Source organism: Rhincodon typus, chromosome 6 (genome assembly GCF_021869965.1).
Source record: "Rhincodon typus isolate 14 chromosome 6, sRhiTyp1.1, whole genome shotgun sequence".
Lineage (NCBI taxonomy): Eukaryota > Metazoa > Chordata > Chondrichthyes > Orectolobiformes > Rhincodontidae > Rhincodon > Rhincodon typus.
In genome coordinates, this window is record NC_063337.1 from 22954355 (window position 1) to 22978146 (window position 23792).

Consider the following 23792-nt stretch of genomic DNA (forward strand, 5'->3'; position numbering starts at 1 on the left):
AGATATTACGAACGTGCAGTAACTAAGATTGCCAAATCAATTTTCAAGGGTATTCAAAGAATAGAGAAACTGAAAAGGATAGCTTTGTTAGTAAAAGATGATATCTTGCTGGTAGTGAGTAGTGATGTAGATACGATAGATCCTGACGTGGAATTAGTTTGAAATAAGGAATGGCAAGGGAAAGAAGTCATGGGTGGAAGTCGTCTGTAGGCCCCCTGAAGTTGGCTCAGTGTAGGACCAAGTACAAATTGGGAATTAACAGAGTCATGTAGGAAGGGCAGTACATTTGTCATAGTGGTTTTTAATCTCTGTTTTAACTGGACAAATCAGATGGGGAAAGAAGGGGACGTGGAAGATCATTTCTAGGATTTGCTAATCAGAATGTATGCTATAGAATCTACCTGGGAACAGCCTCTTTTAGATGTGGTAAAATTTAAATGAGGCACGATTAATAAGAGATTGCGTATTTTTGGATCCTCTATGGGGTAGCGATCACAGCATTGCGGAACTTCAAATTCAGTTTGAATTTATTCAGAAGGAAAGCAACTCAGTTCTCAAACCAGTATTCTCAACCGGCGCAATTATTGAGGTAGGAAGAAACAGTTGTCTAAAGCAGGTTGGGAAAATAACCTAAGGGGAAAGTAAGTGAAATAGCAGCACATTTAAGTAAATACTTCATAATGTTCAGCAAAAATTTATTCTGGCCAGAAAGAAGGACTTGGTGACAAGGATGAACCACTCGTGGTTAACAAAGGAAGTCAAGGAGAGTATCCAATCAAAATCTAAGGCATACAAAGTTGTGGAAACCAATGGTAGGAATCAGCAGCGGATGACCAAAAAGCTAATAACGAGGGAGAAAAATGATTATGAAAATAATTTGGCAAGAAAAATAAAAGCAAACAGCAGATACCTTTATGGGTACTTAAAAAAAAAAAAATGGCTAAAGTAAGTGTGGAACCTTTAGAGAATGCGATTGGGGAGCAAATAACAGGGAACAGGAAACCAATATACTGGAGTCGTTGGTTGGTTCACTGAGCTGACTGGTTTTCATGCAAACGTTTCTTCTCCCTTCCAGATGACATTGTCAGTGCCGTGTAGCCTCCGTTGAAGCGCTGTTGCTTTGCCCCGCTTTGAATTTATATGGTCTGGTCTGTCATGGTGGGCAGTTTTGTTTCCAGTTTTGTACTGTAGTGGCATGGTGATGGGGTCTATTTCAGCATGTTTGTTAATTGCATTGGTGGTTGAAAACCAGGCTTCCAGGAATTCTCGCTATATAAATTCAGAGCGGGGCAGAACAACAGTGCTTCACTGGAGGCTACACAGCACTGACTATGTCACTTCGAAGGGTGACGAAATGTTTGCATGAAAGCCCGTCAGCTTGGCAAACCAACCAACAACTTCAACCGCAACCCGAACTACAAATCTTTGTTAAAACATTAAACTGATATATTGCATCGGTCTTCATGGTAGAGGACACTAAATATCCCAAAGATAACCGATAAGTAAGGTGTTAATGGGAGAAAGATCTTGGGAGGAAAGTCTGTATCATAAGGGGCAAAGTATTTGACAAACTGATGGAACTTCCAGCAGACAAGTCAATAGGCCCTGATGCCCTGCATCCAAGGTTTTTAAAGAAAGTGGCTTCAGAGATGTTAGAGGCTTTGGTCAAAATATTCCAGAAATCACTGAATTCTGGGAGGGTTCCAGTGGATTAGAGAACTGCTAATGTGACAGCACTGTTCAAGAAGGAAAACTGGAAACTATAGGTCTGTTAGCTTAACATCTATTGGGAAAATGCTGGATTCCATTATTAAGGAAGAAATAGGGCATTTAGAAAAACAATCGAACAGAGGCAATATGGTTTTGTGAAAGGGATTTGCTAGATCTCTCTGAGGATATGACAGAGTTGATAAAGGGGAACCTAGCAGATAAGTAGGAGACAGAAAGGACCGCAGATGCTGAAAGTCAGAGTCGATAAAATGTGGAGCTGGAGAAGCACAGCGGGTCAGACAGCATCTGAAGAGCAGGGAAGCTGACGTTTCAGGTCTGGACCCTTCTTCAGATGCATTACTGGCAATATAAATGTTGAAATGTTGCAACAACAATACCAAACTCAAGGTCTCCTTCTCAAACATGGAATACTTCTAATGTTATTTACTTTTCTGGAAAAATTTTCTAAGGATCTTTCCATCTTCTCATCATCATCTTGCAAGCACCGACACGGTCATCACTTGCATCAATAGCCACCTTGAATGGCTTTGCGTAATTAGGTGTAGTTAGCACTGGGGCAGTGGTTAACACAGCTTTCAGGCTGTCAAATGCCATCTGATATTCCTCTATCCACTGAAATTTTCTGCTCTTCAAGTCAGTCAGTAGAGCGACCACACTGCTAAAGTGTGGTACAATCTTCCAGTAGAAACCACTCAGTCCCAGGACTCGTAGAACTTCCCTCTTCATCAATGGTATGGAAAACTCCCCAATAACCTTTGTTTTCACATCCCGTGGGGCCATCTGTCCATGTCCAATAACATTGCCCAGGAACGTGACTTGTGTTTTTGCAAACACACTCTTAGCTGGGTTTATTATCAAGCCCATCTCCCAAAGTCAATTTAACAATTCTGATAGATGCTCCAAATATTCCTTCTCTGTGTGACTAAAAACCACCAGGTCGCCGATGTATACTACACAATTTGGTAATACCAAAATGACTTTATTAATTAGTCTTTGAAACGTGGCTGGCACGTTTTCCGTACTAAATAACATGACTTTAATCTGGTACAGTCCATTTGGTGTCACTGAAGTCAGATTTCCTTCGCTCTTTCAGATGAATGTCCCTGCCAGTACCCTTTAAGTGCAACCTTGAAATATAAGTTGCTTGTCCCATCCTCTCAGTACAGTCTTCCAAATGTGGAATAGGATGTGAATCAGATTTTGTAACTGTATTGACTTTGCAATAGTCCACACATAATCATTGGTTACCATCTGGTTTTGGCACCATTACTATGGGTGAGCTCCAGTCGTGGCAACTCACTTCAATTATGTTGTCTATGAGCATGCGTTCAATCTCTTTTTGATACTGTGCCAAATTTAGAGGGTTAAGTCTATAAGGATGTTGCTTAATTGGAACAGCATTTCCAAATCTACATCATGCATAATCAGATTAGTCCTTCCCAGTTTATTCTCACATAATTCCATGTGATTGTAAAAGTTTTTCAGGTTGTTTCGATTTTCCTCAGGAAGGTAACTCAATAATTTATCCCAATTTTTCAGAATTTCTTCATTGTCCAGTTTAATTTGAGGAATGTCCAATTCAGAATCATCTGAACTTGATTCTTCACTCTGTGTTGTTACCAGTACCACATTCTTCTTTTGCTTTCCTTCCCTTTCAAAGTACCTTTGCGCATATTCACATGACACACTGTGAGATTTCTTTCTGTCTGGCGTTCTTATTGAAAAGTTCACCTCACTCAATTTCCTTTCAATTTGATAAGGCCCACTAAACCTTGACGTTAAAGGTTCACCTACCACTGTGACTAATACTAATACTTTATCTCCACTAGCAAAATTATGAATTTTTGATATAACGAGGTGTAGAGCTGGATGAACGCAGCAGGCCAAGCAGCATCAGAGGAGCAGGAAAGCTGACGTTTCGGGTCTAGACTCTTTTTCAGAAATGGGGGAGGGGAAGGGGATTCTGAAATAAATAGAGAGAAAGGGGGAAGTGGATAGAAGATGGATAAAGGAGAAGATAGGTGGAGAGGGGACAGACAGATCAAGGAGGCGGGGTTGGAGCTAGTAAAGGTGTGTAGGTGGGGAGTTAGGGAGGGGATAGATAGGTCCAGGGAGGACGGACAGGTCAAGGAGGCGGGATGAGGTTATTAGGTAGGAGATGGGGGTGGGGCTTGAGGTGGGAGGAGTGGATAGGTGGGAGGGCAGGTTAGGGAGGCGGGTACGAGCTGGGCTGGTTTTGGGATGCGGTCGGGGGAGGGGAGATTTTGAAGCTTGTGAAGTCCACATTGATACCATTGGACTGCAGGGTTCCCAAGCGAAATATGAGATGCTGTTCCTGCAACCTTTGGGTGGCACCGTTGTGGCACTGCAGGAGGCCCAGGATGGATATGTCGTTCAAGGAGTGGGAGGGGAATTGAAATGGTTGGCGACTGGGAGGTGCAGTTGTTTGTTGCAAACTGATCATAGGTGTTCCACAAAGCAGTCCCCAAGCCTCCGTTTTGTTTCTCTTATGTAGAGGAGGCTATAACAGGAACAGCAGATACAGTATACCACATTAGCAGATGTGCAGGTGAACATTTGTTTGATGTGGAAGGTCTTCTTAGGGCCTGGGATGGGGGTGAGGGGGGAGGTGTAGGGGCAGGTGTAGCACTTCCTGCGGTTGCAGGGGAAAGTGGTGGGGCTGGTGGGGAGTGTGGAGTGGACAAGGGAGTCAAGGAGTGAGTGGTTCCTCCGGAAAGCAGATAAGGGTGGGGAGGGAAAAATGTCTTTGGTGGTGGGGTCAGATTGCAGATGGTGGAAGTGTCGGAGGATGATGCGTTGGATCCGGAGGTTGGTGGGGTGGTACGTAAGGACGAGGGGGATTCTGTTTTGGTTGTTATTGCGGGAGGGGGTTGTGAGGGATGAGTTGCGGGAAATGCGAGGGACACGGTCGAGGGCGTTTTCGACCACTGTGGAGGGGAAGTTGCGTTCCTTGAAAAACGAGGACATCTGGGATGTCTGGGAGTGGAATGCCTCATCTCGGGAGGAGATGCAGCAGAGGCGAAGGAATTGGGAACAGGGGATGGCATTTTTGCAGGAAGGTGGGTGAGAGGAGGTGTATTCTGGGTAGCTGTGGGAGTCGGTAGGCTTGAAATGGATATCGGTTTCCAGGTGGTTGCCAGAGATGGAAATAGAGAGGTCCAGGAAGGAGAGAGAGATATCGGAGGTGATCCAGGTGAACTTAAGGTTGGGGTGGAAGGTGTTAGTGAAGTGGGGTGAACTGTTCGATCTCCTCATGGGGGAATGAGGTGGCGCCGATACAGTCATCGATGTAACGGAGGAAGAGGTGGGGGATAGGGCCAGTGTAGCTTCGGAAGACGGATTGTTCCACGTATCCTGCAAAGAGGCAGGCATAGCTTGGGCTCATGCGGGTACCCATGGCCACCCCCTTTGTCTGTAGGAAGTGGGAGGAATTGAAAGAGAAGTTGTTGAGGGTGAGGACGAGTTCGGCTAAGGGGATGAAGGTGTCAGTGGAGGGGGACTGTTCGGGCCTGCGGGACAGGAAGAAGCGGAGGGCCTTCAGGCCATCTGCATGGGGAATGCAAATGTATAGGGACTGGACGTCCATGGTAAAGATGAGGTGTTGGGGACCAGGGAATCAGAAGTTGTGGAGGAGGTGGAGGGCGTGGGTGGTGTCACGGACGTAGGTGGGGAGTTCCTAGACCAAGGGGGAGAAAATGGAGTTGAGATAGGTGGAGAGGAGTTCGGTGGGGAAGGAGCAGGCGGAGACAATGGGTCGACCAGGGCAGTCAGGTTTGTGGATTTTGGGAAGGAGGTAGAAACGGGCAGTGCGGGGTTGGGGAACGATGAGGTTGGAGGCTGTGGGTGAGAGGTCACCTGAGGTGGTGAGGTTGTGGATGGTTTGGGAGATGATGTTTTGGTGGTCGGGAGTGGGGTCATGATCAAGGGGGCGGTAGGAGGTGGTGTCGGAGAGTTGGCGCCTGGCCTTGGCGATGTAGAGGTCAGTGTGCCATACTACAACTGCGCCTCCCTTGTCCGCGGGTTTTATGGTGAGATTGGGATTGGAGCGGAGGGCTGCACGTTCTGCGGGAGAGAGGTTGGAGTGGGTGAGAGGGTTGGAGAGGTTGAGGTGATTGGTGTCGTGACGGCAGTTGGAGATGAAGAGGTCGAGGGAGGGTAGGAGGCCTTGGGGTGGTGTCCAGTAGGAGGGGGTGTGTTGGAGGCAGGAGAAGGGGTCAGTAGAGGGAGGGTTAGGCTCACGATTTAAAGAAGAGGTGGCAGAAAAACTGTTCAACATCCAAGCATGAGTTGTATTTGTTGATGTGTGGGTGGAGGGGGACAAAGGTGAGCCCTTTACAGAGGACTGACCGTTCGCCCTCTGTGAGGGGGAGGTCTGGGGGGGATGGTGAAGACTTGGCAGGGCTGGATGCTACGTCTCCTCTGGAGCTGCTGGCTGTGGAGGCGGTGGGCAGAGCGACGTCGGTGTTGGTGGTGGGCGGGGACGGCGTCGGCGTTGGGCGGAGCAGTCTTGACTGCTTTCTGCCTCATCACATGCTGTGCTACTTTCAAATGCTGTCTGGCCACCTCACCCAATCTATTTAATCTTTCCCTAAAATTTGACACATAGTCCAAATATGTGGTCTGTGATCTCTGACACCAGTTTTTTCCTTAATTAATTTCGGTAGTCCTTTCACCTCATGCCCAAAAACTAATTCAAATGGACTGAATTTAGTTGATTTGTTAGACACGTCTCTAATTGCAAAAAGTACAAATGGAATTATCCCAATCCTCTGGATAGTCTTGACGATAAGCCCTTAACATGGTCTTTAAAGTTTGATGACACTGTTCTAATGCTCCTTGTGATTCTGGATGGTACGCAGTGGATTTGAATTGTTTTATTCCTAAGCTATCCATAACGTCCTTGAATAACCTTAATGTAAAATTTGACCTTTGATCTGATTGTATCTCTGTGGGTAGTCAGTATCTTTTTTTAAAAAAAAATTCAGTAACTCTTCTATAATTCTTTTATCTGCGATGCTGCCTAATGGAATGGCCTCTGAAAATTTAGTAGACACATGCGTTATGGTCAACAAATACTGATTACTACTCAATCAATTAAGACTCTTGTGAAAGATTCCTCAAATGCAGGAATGGGTGTTAAGGATGCTGATTTTGTCACTGCTTGAGGTTTTCCAATTACCTGACATGTATTATGCCTCCAGCAAAATTTAACCATGTCTTTATGCAGTCCATGCCAATAAAAATGTTTTTGTATTTTGGCTTGAATTTTCCTGACTCCCAAATGGCCTTCCTGGTAATTCATGTGCTTACTGCCACACCTTCTTTCATTAATTACATCAGTAATACCACTTGATGAAGTTCTGCCCGTTTCTCATCTGCCTGAATATGTGATAGTCTCCATTTCCTCATCAAGACATCATTTTTAAGATAGAATACACTCAGATTCTTGTGTGTATGTTTTTGACACAACTGCTTTAGTTTTTCATCGTTCTGTTGTAATTCAGCTAATTTCTCTGAACTAAAAATATTCATTTTGTCCTGTACCTATTCCAGGAAACAGGTGCCCCAGGAAATGTACAAGAGGCCATCCAAGGTTTAAAATAAATTCAGTGAAAAGTATATTGTTGGCTGAATATGTATTTTGACACATGCAAAGCAAAACTAAAACAAGGACTTACGTTGGAGCTATTCTTATTTCTGCTGACATGTTCAAAATTGAATAATATGCAGTAGCATATTACAGATATACTTTATTGGTTCATTCTGTGCTGTCTTCAGACCTGGGTTGTGGAGGTGAGGGTATAATTTGTAGACCCTATTGCATCCTAAATCATCTTATTAATTTATTAAGGACTCAATAATCTGACATTGTCTGCAGTAATCCAAGAAACTGTTGAGAATTGCTCAGCTAATCTTGCTCATTGATGGGATCAGGATATGTGGATGAGTCACTGGGTGAGATTATTCACATTTAATTTGAAAATTCTTTTAATCCAATATTCTAATGGGTAGAGTGGGGCTTGCAGTGAGAATATTACTGTTGCATTGTGGTTCATCAACTGGTACTATTTAAACAATTCTGAAAATTTATTTAATATTTCTGTCTCTCCTGGTTGGTCAAACTTTTTTTCCCGTGAGAGTAGGCTTCGCTATCTTCAGTTGCTTCTCCAAGCTTATTGATTTAAGATTTAGTTCCATATTTGATACTGTCTTTTTATTACTCTAGTGTCCCTGAGTCTTTTCCTAAGTTCAGTCAACAAATTTGGAAAACGCATTGTATCTTCACCAGCGTTCTTCAGTGTCATCATAGCCTAATTTTCTAATTTCAATACTTGATTAACCAGTGCAATAACAATTTACTGTGTATTTAATATGTATATTAAAGTTTTCTTCTACCTGCTGTTATTCTTAATAGTGTCTACTATAATGAAGAATAGTAAGGGTTACTTTACAGTTCTGAATATTAAATATCACGGCCGTTTCTAGCTGCTTCACGACATTTATTATCATAAATACTCTAATGCACAAATCTGTGCCGTCTGGAAACATGTTTGCAGGGCCTTGGGTATTTGCCTAAAACACAATACACTTCCCAATAGATTTTGAATAAATATGGATTGATTTTACAAAGCACTTGACCTATGTCACATATTTTACACAAATGTGTGATGCTTAAAATGGCCATTATATCATGCTTTTCACTGAATTTGGTAAAATCTCCCAGAGAACAATTCCTTGTTTTCAATTTTCAATTCCATTTCCTTTCCTCAGTACATCTGCTGTTTCACTGGAGTAAACTGCTGATTTTATTCTTAAGGATTTGCTGTTCCTACTGTTCATTTACTCATTTACATGATTTGACTCTTAAAATGTGCTAAAGGTGAAGGCAAAATTGCTAGCTTGTTATCCTCTAACCAGAGACTCTCATCACTAACTGGCCAGCTAAGTGTGTGTTTTCTCTACTAAGGTTCTGTTGATCTGATGGATTTCTCCTCAATTATTTTTGTCTGTGGTTTGAAGTCAATACATTTTACAGAAGCTGAGTGTAGACAAAACTGTTACTGAGTGAAAAGGCGTCAGAAGGTGTATTCATCTTTTCATGTTTTGGTTCATTAAAGCATGGGGAGGCTTAAACATTACAAGGCATTGGTTCCTGATAAATACTTTAAATGTTGCTGGATGTGCAGAATTTAAGATTGAGTTTTATTTTTGGGGTTAGACTTACATCGTGGAAGAAACAGATGTGGGCCTGAACAGCATAAAATGAAGAGATGGGGAAAGAGAGCCCATCGCTGTATCCCCACTCTCAGCACAACTGCAAATTTCCACAGGGAGGGAAGGAGAAGATCAGCTCACTTTCCATTTGCCTCAAGTATTGCTCACAATAGGAGATAAGTAGTTGTAAATCATAGGACAGAAATCTATACCCTGGGAATAGAGGCTACTAGTAGGCACCTCTGTCTTTCATGAGGTACCCAACCTCTTCCTGGAGGCCCTGTGACTTTTGGAGAGTGTTCGTTTTATACTTTGAAGACAACTGTTTTAGAAATACTTATTCACCCTTTAACAGGGGGTCCTCCACCTTCTGATGCTGCAGGTGGCTCCATTGCAACATCATTGTAACCTGCTATCTACCAGTGTGTGGTTAGGATCCTGCTTTAAGATTGCTCAACATTTCTAATTAGTTTACATCGAGGAAAATGTGGCACAGTGACAACAGGTTCAGATGGTAGACGAATGCCCTGCCTTGAACTCATCAAAGAGGAAGATCCAGCTCACTGTGTCAGCTAGAGGAATACTGGCAAGTTAAATCGTTCAAAAGGTTGTTATGGGATTGAACCACTCAGAGTAGAGAGGTCAGTGTGCAGTTAGCTGATTTCACTCGGGCTAGCAGTGCTAACATCAGTAGCTTCAGAGAGAGAAAGTAGAACAAATAGAAATTATAAATGAGGAAGAGGCCATTCTGTCCATCATCGCCTGTTCTGGTGCTAATTCTTCAACTAGATCTGTGTACTTTAGTCCCATTTTGCTCGTCATCACTCAGGTATACTTTCAGTTCTGTTTACCTAGGACTCATACTCTGTATGTATCAGTTGTGAGCAGTTTAAAGCATGCGCATAACATTCTTCACAAGGGACTGTTGTGGTGCGGTGGTAGTGTCCCAACCCCTGAACTAAGAGATCTGGGTTGAAGTCCCACCTGCCCCAGGGGTGTGTAATAAGACCTCAGAACAGGTTGATTAGGGAAATAGGCCTAAATAACATTCTACACAGTTCAATAGCCTGTTGACGATGAATGTACTGTTACCAAGAGACGGGCCACCTGAGCAAGATGCCTCTGGCACTGAACTTCAGTTTGTCAGGAAGGAGGATGTAGCAGTGAAAAGGATTCCAGACATACTGCCACAAGCCCATACCTGATTAGTTAATAGCACCAGAGTTGGGACTATTTTTTTAATCCTAATTTAAGTTTTTAACATTTTTCTTACATTGAAAGCATTCCTATAGCTACATGAGATTAATTATTATAAGGTAGTAATTTCATGTGTTCAGATGTTATCACTGAACCAAAAACACCAAAGCTTGAAAGGCTGTTGGCTGAATTCCAACATGAAACTACAACTTTGAATTCCTTTCCATGTGACGTTTATTTTATGATGAGCATTATTGAGTTCAAGGTGTTTGCATTACTTTTGGCCTTTTCTTTGGATCAGCATCAGATATCATGGTTGGCATTTATGAGTAGTACAGGCCATGCAGTTATCTCACACGTCTATTTTTGAGAGTTATCTATGGTGGTGTAAACTGCTTCAGGCTTGAGAAATTATGTTCTACATACTTACAGCCTTTTAATCCATTTTATGTTCATCCATTGTAGTTGGCATATTGTGAAATCAATTTTACTATATACAACACGGAGTAATATGTTGGAGGAAGGAGTATTGTCCAAAAGTGGTATAAACAGGATGTATTGCATTTTAAAATTGAATTGGTTATGAATCATATGCCATAGGACTTTAAATATGGTAAAAATATTAAATTTTGTATTTGTACTCAGTAACCAATCAGATTTTGGTGCAATATATGATATTTGCTCTTTACTGTTGCAGCAGAAGGAATGGCACAGCAAACTGTACGTCACCTTAATAACCACAATTATTATTAAAGTAAATGGAGCTGCAGAAATCTAATACATATTAATGATGAATGATTTCAGCACTGTTTGTTTTATTTGTTCTCAGGTTTTCCAATTCAGATACTTCACACAGAAATTTTGAGAAAAGGAACAAGAAAATTTTAAATAAAAGAAACCAAAAAATGTGGATAAATTCATTCTCATGTATAATTTGACATGAAGTTACTGTTCTACTAATATAAATTACTGTAGTGGTTTTTATGTATCAATATACACCTGAATCTAGAAAAACAAGTACAAACCTATACATAATTTATTAAACAAAACATTTGAACAGTTTATGGACATAATGTGTGACTGGGGAAAAATGCTGAAATGGGTACAAATGCAGAATTTTTAATATTAATAAATGTATGCATTTGCCAGATGGAGGTCACAAAACAAAATATGAAAGAATTTGAGAAAATTGTGGAATTTGATGAGAACTTTTTAGTGGTACTTGCCAGTTTGTTGTTGTTGCTAGTTAGGGAGAAAATTATATTTGTTTATTCTTTAATTCATTTGTGGGATGGGAATGTCACCAGTAAAGTTGGAATTTATTGCCCATCCCTAACTGCCTTGGAGAAAATGATGAGCAACCATAATCTTATATAGTCTGTGTAGTGCTCATATAACCACAGGCCTGTTAGGTAGTAAGTTTCTGCTGTTTTGAACCAGGGATGTTGAGAAACAGGAATATATTAGAGTTGGGAGTGTGATAATTTTGGAAGGGGACTTGTTGGTGACTTTGGTTTCATGTCTACTGCTCTTGTTCTTGGCAGTAACGGTTGCTAGTTTGGAATGTGCTATGGAAGAACCGATTGCTCATTTTTCAGGAGTACTTTTTGATTTTTCTTTTCAGCGTTGCAGAAAGTAAATATACATAGCATCTAGAACAACAGTTTACTTGGAAGCCATAAGGAAATTAATAGAATCAACAAGAGAGGGTGAGAAAGTTTTGGTTATTTAATAGTATAAAGTTCACTTAATCCCCTCAATCAGTCTAGTCCCATATATTAGTTTAAATTTGCTTTTCTGTATTGCTGAAACTTATTTCATATTTGATGTACAAAATTGTAAGCTTAGTGTGACGAGTTTGGTTATAGGGTGTGATCATTTAGATCAAAGGCCTTTAGTTTTGACATATTTAATCTAAGTGGCAAATAGCATTACAGTATTTAGCACAGTGACAATTTGGAGGAGTTTAGCCTAACACGTATTTGCAAAACTTAATTCAATAGGAATTCAATTCAGTTCTCAAATTATTTACATGAGCCATTCTAAATCTGAACTGAGAACAGTTGTTCATATGGAAAACAAATGAACTTATGAATTCGGGCAGGAGGAAGCTGCATGCTACCACAAGCCTGCACCACCATGCAATATGTTCATGGCTGATCTGATGACTCAACAGACCACCCCCTTGCTTATCAAAAAAATGCTATCTATCTCTGCCTTAAAATATTCAAAGACTTTGCCTTTTTGAATGACAGTTCCAAATACTCGGAGCCCTCTGAGGGGGGAAAAAAAAAACTCATCTCTGTATTAGAGGAAATATCCTTTAAATATTTTTCCTTGTCAAGATTCCTCGGGGTCTTGTATGTTTCAATCAAGTCATTATTACTTTTCTAAACTCGAGTGGATGTAAGCCTATCTTGTCCAACCTTTTCCTCACAAGACAGTCTGCCCATTCCATGTATAAGTCTCGTAAACCTTCTCTAAATTGCTTCCAGTGCATTTACATCATTCCTTAAATAAGGAAACTGATGCTGTGCACAGTACTCCAGATGTGGTCTTCCTGATGCCCTGCAAAACTGAGGCATAATCTCCTTACTTGTATGTTCAGTTACCTTTGCAATAAATGATAATATTCAATAGAATTTCCAGGATAGATTAGATTTCCTAATTACTTACTGTACCTGCATGCTAAACTTTTGTGATTCGTTATCTAGGACACCCACATTCCTTTACATCTCAGACCTCTGCAACCTGCAATTTACATGAGGTAATTCTTTTTATTTGATATTTCCCACATTACACCCCACTTGCCAGATCTTTTCCCACTCAGATTATCCACATCCTTTGTGACCTTCTTTTGTTCTCTTCACAATTCGCTTTCATACCTATCTCTGTGTCATCAGCAAATTTAGCAACCATACCTTTGGCCCCTTCATCCAAGTAATTTGTAGAGGCCCCAACACTGGCACGCCACTCATTACTTTTGCCAATTAAAAAATGACCCATCTATATCCGCTCTGTCTTTCCTGTTAGCTAGCCAATCTTTGACCTGTACCAGTATGTTAACCCTTGTATCACAAGATTCTATTTTCTCCAATAACCATTGTGGCACCTTATCAAACATCCCTCAACAAGTAGAAATAAAGTGCATCCGCCGGTTCCCTTTTATCCACAGTACACATTACTTCCTCAAAGAACTCCAAAAAATTAGGTAACCATCATTTTCTTTCACAGAACCATGTTCACTTTACCTGATTACTCTGAACTTTCTAAATGTCCTGCTATAATAGCTTCAGCAACCCCTCTGACAGACATTAAGTTGAGTTGTTCCTTGGGATTTTCTTCATTTTGTCTCTTTGCTGCTCATTGACTGTGATCATCGGCGATAAATCAATGTTCTCAGTTTCAAGCAAAAAAATCCAGTGGGAAAGTTAAAAAGCTTGCTCTCATGGGCTTTATTTCACAAATTTTGGTCTATTCTCTTGATGAGCTTTAATTAAATCAATAAAATGGGGGCCACTTGCTGTTCTTGTTGACCTTTTAAATCATCATGTTAAAGCTCAAGAGATTGATTTTGAGTTTTCCAGCATCTGAACTCGAAACCCCATTGACTAATGTACCATCTACAGATTTGGTATAAAACTGATCCAGAAATTGTGCAAGATAATGTGAAATCTGTAGTGTAACTGGAATAATTTCAGTGCTGTTTATTTAATAGAAAATAAATGTGAAATTATATAGTACTTTGAAGAAAGGGAAGCATCCTCAAACTCTTCACTGAGAGGGAATTTCAGAGCATTGGTTCCATAGAGCTGTCTATTCACTGTCATTGGTGAGATGTAGGCAATAGCAATTCGCAAAAGATCGAAATTGGAGAAACACAGCCGTGGGAAATTTACAGATAGGTGGCATAGTGAAGGAATCTAAACACAAGGATGGGAATTTTAAATTTGAGGTGATGGGAACTACAAACCAATATAGGCCTGCAAGCACGTGAGTCAGAGGCTGAATGGGACTTGATGCAGGATAGGGTGAAAGGAGCAGAGTTTTCAATGAACTAGAGCCCAATGGAAGTTGGAGAATGGGAATCTGGCCAGTAACTGGTGATATTAGGTGAGTTTATGGGAAGTTAGGAAACCAGGGTAATCAGAGGAGAGAGGGTGAGGAGAGTTGAAATAGAGATTTTAGCCACTGATAATAAAAAGAAAAGGATAAGGAATACTTCACTGCAAAGTTGCAGATGGAACTCTGCCACAGTTTCTTGATGACATGTATCATTCTCCGAGCTTCAGAGTTGAGTAATATTCTTCTTTTGACTGTGATGGAGCATGATTTTGCCATGTAATCAAGGCTTGGCATTTATGATTGAATTTTTGATTCTCATTGAACCACTCTTGGTGCATGAGAGATTCAGACTTGATGGTGAAAGTGCACAACTGTTGATTGCCAATTCGATCTTGTCCCAAAGCCCTTCCATCCTGGCATCATGAGAGCTTGTGGATCATGATCTTATAGAATTTATAGCACAGAATGAGGCCTCTTGGCCTATCATGTCAGCATTAGTCAACAAAAATCTGACTACACTAATCCTGTTTTCCAGCTTTTGGCCCCTAGCCCTGGAGTGTATGGTCACGCAGTGAGCATTTAGGTATTGCTTACATGTTACGTGTTTCTGATTTAAACTGCCATTTCAGGAAATGGGTTCCAGATTCCCACCACTCTCTGGGTGTAAGTGTTTCTCTTCCACTCTCCTCCTTAGCCTTCTACCGCTTAATTTAAAGCCCCAAGTTATTAACCCCGCTACTAATATAAAAAAAAGTTTTCCTGTCTGCCCTATCTGTGCTCCTCATAATTTTGTTGAGAAGGTTCCTTCTCAACTCCAGAGTATCCAGTCTTTCCTTATAGTTCAGACCCTACAGCCCAGGCAGAATCCTGGTAAATCTCAGCACCCTTTTTGTTGCAGTCACCACCTTTCATTAATTTGGTGACCAGAACTGCATGCAATATTCTATTTGTGGCCTAACCAGCATTTTATACAGTTCCAGTACAATCTCTCTGCTCATGTATTTTATGTTTTGTCTCATAATGGTAAGTATCCTGTATCAAAAACAGAAATTGCTGAAAAAACTCAGCATGTCTGGCAGCATTCATGGAGAGAAAGCAGAGTCAACATTCTGAAAAAGGATTACTGGACTCGAAGCATTAACTCTGCTCTCATCTACAGATGCTGCCAGACCTGCTGAGCTTTTCCAGTAATTTCTATTTTTTGTTTCTGATTTCCAGCATCCACAGTTCTTTGGCTTTTTGTTAAGTATCCATATGCTGCTTTAACCACCTTGTCTACCTTTCATGCTACCTTCAGGGATCTGTGGATAGGCACACTGAGATTTTTCTAATCTTCAGTACTTTCCAGGGTCTTGCCTTTTACACTGAAATCTCTTACCTTGATAGCCCACCCCAAGTGCATTTTCTCTCACTTTGCCAAGTTGAATTCCATATCTGCTGCAGTGCCCTCCTCCTGATGAGTCCTTTGATATCTTCCTCCAGTTTATGGCTATCTTCCCTTGCTTCTCTAAACAGCCTGGGAAGCATCTTATCTGGGCCTATGCTTTTATCCACTTTTAAGTCTTTTAAACCTACCAGTACATTCTTTCTCTCTGTGTGTCTCTCTTTCTCTTCCACCCATCCTCCCCCGCCTCTGTTAGGCTATTCTAATACACACTCCATGAATACCTCCATTGGTCTCATGGTTCTATCTACATGTAGCTACTCCCAGTTCACTTGGGAGAAATCACGTTTTATATTAAATGTAGCCTTTTCCCCAGTTTAGAACACTTATTCCCGGCCTAACCTTATCCTTTTCATAAATATCCCAAATCTAAATGAGTTATGGCCATTATCTCTCCTTACAATTCTCATAATTGATCCGCTCTCTCTACCTGCCTGTTTGGGGGCCTATTGTATACACACTGCCCCTTTTGTACTTTTTTTACTTTTACCCATATGACCTCATTTGATGATCCTTTCAAGATATCATACCTCCTAATTCCTATAATTGATTCCTTAATCAAAATTGCAAACCACCACCTTGTGCCAGCAGGATAGGAAGAAAGGTGTACCTGGAAATTTTATATCCTGAAATTTGTGATTTGTACTCATATCTTGCATTTATAGAGTCATACATCATGGCAACAGACTATTTAGTCCAACTCGGCCAAGCTGACCAGACATCCCAATCTGACTTAGTCCCATTTGGCCCATATCCCTCTAAACCCTTCCTATTCATACACCCTTTAAATGTTGTAATTGTACCCACCTTCACCACTTCCTCTGGCGGCTTACTCCATTACACGCACCACCCTCTGTGTGAAAATGTTGCCTGTCAGGTCATTTTTAAATTTCTCCTCTCTCACATTAAACCTATGCCCTCTAGTTTCTTTGAGAATTTTCAGTGTTTGGTTGCGAGCCACATGCTAATAGTCAAATGTATAAACCTGGCGTCTGTTCAGCAGTTGTTTGCACCCTGCGTGGCTTGGGTGATGTATACATCCTCCTTATCCCAGCCATTTAGGAGAATCACAGATATGATCTTTGTTACTCAACAAATCCAAGAAAATTATTTGGAACCATTAAAATATATGATGTTTGATCTATCAAAAAGGCTTTTGACTCCATCAACTGTGACATCCTTTGGTGAGTCCTCCAAAGTCTTGGCTATCTAGGAAAATTTGTTACTATCCTGTTATTTTTGCATAGCTGAACAACTGTAACCAACCTTTGCAATGAATTAGAGATTTTGTATCTGGAAACATGTCAAGCAAGTGTGTTTGTATCAACTCTCTTCGATATCTATTTTAACCTGGTTATTTAATTCATTTGTGACTGATTGCCACAAAGGGTCATGTGCAAGTCTGAACCGGTTGCAAACCAAGAAAAGATTGAGGGTAAGTTATACCAGAGCTCTATTAAGGTGCATTAGGAATTTTAAAAAAAACTTGCTTGAATTTAAAAGCAGGTAGAGTAAGCGTTCTTCTCCTGTTCCCTTGTAATGCTGAGGACTTGCCAGCACCCATTTGGCCATATCCTGAACTACACAGAAATCTTTAAGCTCTTTGATTAAGCACCATTTAAAAGGTACCACAGCACTCTTAGCTAATATTCCTGATACAAGGATTGGACAAAGAAAGAATTCCTGACTGAAGAATAGCGGAAAAGGCAAAGAACATTCCGAAAGATGTATCCTGACTGTAGTTTTGAGTGTATAAGTTTTAATTTTTCTTATTACTTTGGTTTATATAAGTGGGACTTGTATTTATTGGAACAACATGCCATTAGAATGTTGCTCTGTTCAGGCATAGTTAGTAGTTAAGGGGGAATTGTTAGGTTTATTAGTAGGTCTGTTAATTTGTTCACTGTTAGAGTTAGATAAATAGTTTCTTATTACTTAATAAGTGAGTATTTGGGGTTTCTTTCATCTAACCTCTCCTTTATAACAGATTGGGAGGTAAAAGGCAGGTTATACCATTTTTCCCATTTCCTTTAGCAGATTACGAGGTGAGACAAACTTCTCTGGGTGTTTCAGTTTTAATTATCAGAGGGGTTCGACCTCCTCGTTGTAATAAGAATGCAGAAGGTTTTAAGGCTTACTGATTGAGCAGTCATTTGCAATCTTGCCTGCTAAAAGTAGGAGCCCAGTTGGCAGAAATTGTTCTGCTAATGGCAGATGGCAGGTTGTTATTTCATGCCCTGCCTTTTGCAGCAGAATTTTTCAGTTTTGCATTTGAAATGTGAGCAACAGGTGCATTGACATTTTATATCATCAGTGTGCAGAAGAAAACTTTCTCCACCAAGTTGCATGATGATTCTTTTGGGTAAAAACTAGCATTAAATATTAAAACCTGATGATTGCTTGATTGATCCATGTTGCATTGAAGGGCAAATACGGAAATGATTAAACATAGCATTTCTACTCAGAATTCAACTTAATATTTTTCCTATGTGTTCCAGCTGGACTCGTTAAATTGGTTTGACTCCATGAAATGAATTTCCTCTGAGCAGACCTCTGTCCATTTTGAGGGAAGGTCTCATTTCCTTCCGGTTGAAGCTTGAAGGTCCTGGGGCAACCTGTTGACTCCAGGCCACCACCTTGTTGTGCAGCAAGATCGTAATTCCCTATTCTTGCTAAATGTTGGACTTAATTCCCCAATTATCTTGGATTCACTGACATTTTAAGCAGTTTCAATAATATTGCCACTTCACACTGAAAGTTGAATAGGAGAAAATGGAGGTATTTGGAAAGGTACCACAGCAATCTCTGAAAAAAAATAGAATTTGTAACTATTTAACAATAGATCTGTGTTACAGATGTGTCCTTTTCCAATCAAAAGTCCCAAGCACTCTTCTATATTGCTGTGCATTTTGGATCAGCAGAGTTACACTGCAGGTGCTGTGGTAGAGTACTGTGAATGAATTTGCCACTTTGACACAAGATCTTCTGATCCTTATTTTCAGATGCAGATATCATTACAGTATATAATATGTTGCACAAGTATATTGGCTGTTGGAAAATGGATGTCTGTAGCTCGGGCAACAAAGCCATCCAGGGTGAAGCAGAGGATGATGCTGATAGGCAAATAAATAAACAAATAATGTCATTTGTTTATACTGTCAAGTCACAGTCATTTTTTAATCTTGGCTGAGCTACTGAAAGTAAACTAGGATAGCAGCTGATATAGAAAATTTCGCTTTAGCACCTTTGCTAAGGAAGAGCAAAGTTCAGCCATGCTTTCCTCTCCTGATTGCTAGCCAGTAATTTCTATAGTGTCCTGAGTGTGCATCTGGATGCATATCTGCTGAGGACAGACTTGGCTTGCATGTGGTTCTCCCTGGGTACCTGTGAAAGCTGGCATTAGAGAGCATTTTTAGAAGAGGAAGTAATTACTATAGACATTATCAATTGCAGAGTTAGAGTTATCATTGAAGTTAAGAATTGTAGAACATTCTGACCCTGCACTGAAAGGAAGAAGTACAATCCATGATGTCCTCAAGACGAACAGTCCTGATTCCAAGTCAAATGAAGTGAGCATAGGATAATTTTCAGCTTTTTATTCCCTATAGAAGGTCCCACTACTGGAGTTTGAATTGGGAAGATCAGCCCCAAGATGTCTGCTTGCGTGAATATTCAGAGCTAATGATCACGAAAATGTACTTGTGATCATTTTATTTGGATTGAAATTTGTTTGTACTTATTATATGAAAGCTTTTAGGCCAGATCTTTATACCCTAAACTTTTCATTGAAATGAAGCTAGAATTCTTACAATTTACTGAAGAAATCTGGAACACGAGTGATAAAATTTAACATGTAAAAGGAGTAGGGATGTCTAGCTGCAGTTATCCAGGGCCTTGGCAAGATCGCACTTGGAATATTGCACGCAATTTTGGTCTCCTTTATCAGTGGATATTCTGGCCAAGCATAGAGTGTAATGAAATTTTACCAGACTGCTACGTGGAATGGTATGAAGAGGAACTGGATCAGTTAGGACTATATTCACTGGAGTTCAGAAGAATTGGAGGGGACTCTCGTAGAAATGTACAAAATTCTAACAGGACTGGACAGGATAAAGGCAGGAATGATGTTCCCAATTGTCAGGGAGTCCAGAACCAGGGTCACAGTCTAAGGCTAAAGGTTAAGTCATTTAGGACTGAGATGAGGAGAAATCTTTTCATCCAGAGTGTGGTGAACCTGTGGAATTCTCTGTCACAGAAAGGATTTGAGGCTAAAACCTTGAATGGTTTTAAGAAGGAGATATTAAGATATAGGTCTTAAGGCTAAAGGGATCAAAGGATATGGGGTGAAAATGAGTAGTGAGTAGGATGATCGGAGTAGAATGTTGTAAAAGCCGATCTGGTTCACTCATGTCTTGAAGGAAAGGAAGCTGCCATCCTTAGCAGATGTGGCCTTTATGTGACTCCAGACCGACAGCAATGAGGTTAACTGTTAAAAGCCCTCTGTCTAGCAAACCACTCACATGTAACAATCGCTAGAAAGTCTTTAAAAAAGAAATTAAGCTGGATAGACCACTTGGCATTAACTTAGGCACTGGAAATGACAACAGTTTAAAAAAAAGCCCTGTCCAACCTGCCACGTCCGCTTACTAATATCTGGGGATTAGTGCCAAAATTAGGACAGTTTTCTCCCAGACTAGTAAAGCAACAGCCTGAAATAGTCTAATCACTGAATCAAACTATACAATGTCCCATACACCATCACCATTCCTGGATATGTTCTGACCCACTAGCAGGACAGACCCAGCTGAGGTGATAGCACAGTGGTATACAGTTAGGAAGAAATTATTGTAGAATCCCTACAGAGCGGAGGCTGGCCATTTTGGCCCACTGAGTCAGGACCAACCCTCTGAAGAGCATCCAACCCAGACACACTCTCCTACCCTGCATTTCCATGGCTAATTCACTTAACCTACGCACCCCTGACACTTTGGGCAATTTAACGTGGCTAATCCACCTAACCTGCAGATCTTTGCGACTGTGGGAGCATACCCGAGCACCTGGAGGAAACCCACGCAGACAGGGAGAACCTGCAAACTCCACACAGACAGTCATCCAAGGATGGAATCAAACCCGGGTCCCTGGCGCTGTGAGGCAGCAATGCTAACCACTGAGCCACCATGCCAGGAGTCCTCAACATTGAAACCATGAAGTCTCTTGGCACAAAGTCAACATTGTTATAAAGCAGCACCTGTTGAGTAATAAGCTGCTCATTGATGCTCAGTTCGGCTTCTGTCAGGACCACTCAGCTCCTGACCTCATTGTAGCCTTATTGGTTCAAACATGGTCAAAACAGCTGAATTTGAGAGGAGAGGTGAGAGTGACTACATGTGATATTATAACTGCATTTGGTTGATTGTGACATCAAAGAGCTCTAGCAAAAGTGGAGTGAACGGAATTATCGGGGGTGGGGTGACGTTAGTGGGGTTATAGACTTTTCGCTAGTTGTATTCACATGTGACACACAGAAAGATGGTTGTGGATGGTTGAGGTCAGTCATCTCGGCTCCTGGACATCTCTTCAGGAGTTCCTCAGAGTAATGTCACAGGCCCAACCATCCTCAGCTGTTTCCTCAATGATCGTATGACTGTATGACCCTCCCACCATAAGGTCAGAAGTGGGATGCTCAGTGATGAATGCACAATGTTCAACATCGTTCACGATTCCTAAAATACTCAAGTAGTCCCTGGCCAATTGCAGTAAGACCTGGAAAACATCCAGGCTTGGGTTGAAAATTGGCAAGTAACAGTTACATCAGTCAAATGCCAGACAATGACCATCTCCAGTAAGAGAATCTAACCACTGCCCCTTGACATTCAAAGGCATCACCATCACTGAAACTCCCACTATCAACATCCTGAGGGTTATCGTTGACCAGAAACTCACCACATGAACAAAGTGGCTTCAAGAATAAGTTAGAGGCTAAGAATACTGTAGCAAATAACTCATCTCCTGATTCTCCAAAGCCTGTCCACCATCTACAAGGTACAAGGTACAAGCTAGGAGTGTGATGGAATACAACCCACTTCCCTGGATAGGTGCAGATCCTAAAACACTCAAGAAGCCTGACACCATCTGGACAAAACAGCCCACTTGATTGGGACCACATCCACAAATATCCATTCCCTACACCACAGACACTACAGCACCAGTATGTACCATCTAAAAGATGCACTGCAGAAACTCACCAAAGCTGTTTAGACAGTGTCTTCAAAACTCACAATCATTTCCATTGAGAAGGATAGGGCAGCAGATACGTGGGAGTACCACCACCTGCAAGTTTCCCTCCAAACCGTTCCCCATTCTGACTTAGAAACATAGAAGATGAACGTAGAACATAGAACAGTACAGCACAGTACAGGCCCTTCGGCCCACAATGTTGTGCCAACCTATCATCCTACCGAGATCAAACTACCCTACATAGCCTATATTATACTACCATCCATGTGCCTATCCAACATATCACCATTCCTTCAGTGTCACTGGGTTAGAATCTGAGAACTCCCTCGCCAACACCATTGGGGGTCTATCCACAGGACATGGACTATGGTGGTTCAAGAAGGTAGCCCACCATCACCTTCTCAAGGGCAACTAGGGAAGGGCAATAAATGCTAGTTCAACCAGCAATATCCCATGAGTGAATTAAAAAAAAATACTGATTTCTGGGATGTGGGCGTTGCTGGCTGGCCAGCATTTCTTGCCCATCCCTAGTTGCCCTTGAGAAGATGGTGGCGAGCTGTCTTCTTGAACTGCTGCAGTTCTCCTGCGGTGGGTTGACCCACAATGCTATGAGGGAGGGAATTCCAGGATTTTGACCCAGCGACAGTGAAGGAACGGCGATATATTTCCAAGTCAGGATGGGGAGTGACTTGGAAGGGAACTTGGAGGTGGTGGTGTTCCCATATGTCTGATGCCCTTGTCCTTCTAGATGGAAGGGGTGGTGGGTTTGGAAGTTGCTGTCTGAGGATCTTTGGTGAATTTTTGCAGTGCTTCTTGTAGATAGTTCACACTGCTGCTACTGAGCGTCGGTGGTGGAGGGAGTGAATGTTTGTGGATGTGGTGCCAATCAATAGGGCTGCTTTGTCCTGGATGGTGTCAGGCTTCTTGAGTGTTGTTGGGGCTGCACTCGTCCAGGCAAGTGGGGAGTATTCCATCACACTCCTGACTTGTGCCTTATAGATGGCAGACAGGCTTTGAGGAGTCAGGAGATGAGTTACTCACCATAGTATTCCTAGCTTCTGGCCTGCTCTTGTAGCCACCGTGTTAATGTGGTGAGTCCAGTTGAATTTCTGGTCAGTGGTAACCTCCAGGATGTTGATAGTGGGGGATTCAGTGATGATAACACCATTGGATGCCAAGGGACGGTGGTTAGATTGTCTCTTCATAATAACTCTTCTGAAGATTCATTCTGGACTCAAAACATTAACTGTGTTTTTCTTGCCACAAATGCTGCCAGACCTACTGAGTTTCTCCAGCACTTTGTTTTTATTTCAGAATCCTAAATCCCCACTTACTTTAAATCTGTTTGCGGATTTGCTGAATTTAATGATTGAAAATATTATCAAAACCATTTGAATATGATTTAATATTTTAAAGAAAAACATACAATGCAATATTTTCCTAAGCTGCAATAATATTGGGAAAAGAGTAAATAGTTCAAATTATTCGAAGTGTCAACATGATTCAAATTTACACTGGATTGATGTGCTTGTGGATGGATTAGCTGCTCTAATTCAAAAAACTCCGTTGCCTCAGACATTTTAACTTTTTTTTTGTGGCACATGGTCATCATTAGCAGGGCCAGTATTTATTGCCCATCCCTAATTGCACTGAAAAAGGTGATGCTGAGCTACCTTGGATGGTTGCTGAATTACATCTTACCGATGGTGCACACTGATGCATCATGATGACATCTGTGGTGGAGAGAGTGAATGTTTAAGTTGGTGAATGGGGTTCCAATCAAGGGGGATGTTTTTGCCTGGGTGGTGTCAAGCTTTGTGAGTATTATTGGAATTGCAGTGATCCAAGGAAGTGGAAAGTATTCCATCCCACTCTTTGCTTA

The 23792-nt window shown here is 41.3% G+C and overlaps 1 protein-coding gene across 2 annotated transcripts in view; it reads left to right on the forward strand.

Annotated features, from left to right (window-relative positions):
• The window catches only part of LOC109910632 (F-box-like/WD repeat-containing protein TBL1X), a 446017-nt gene that overhangs the window by 256852 nt on the left and 165373 nt on the right, over nt 1–23792 (forward strand). Inside the window, exon 1 of one of the 2 annotated variants that reach the window (XM_048597765.1) lies at nt 11854–11873. The exons of the other annotated variant lie outside the window; for it this stretch is intronic. The gene's annotated coding sequence lies outside the window, so the exon portion shown is untranslated. Of the gene's footprint in view, nt 1–11853; nt 11874–23792 lie in introns of those variants that run through there. 2 annotated transcript variants of the gene reach the window in all.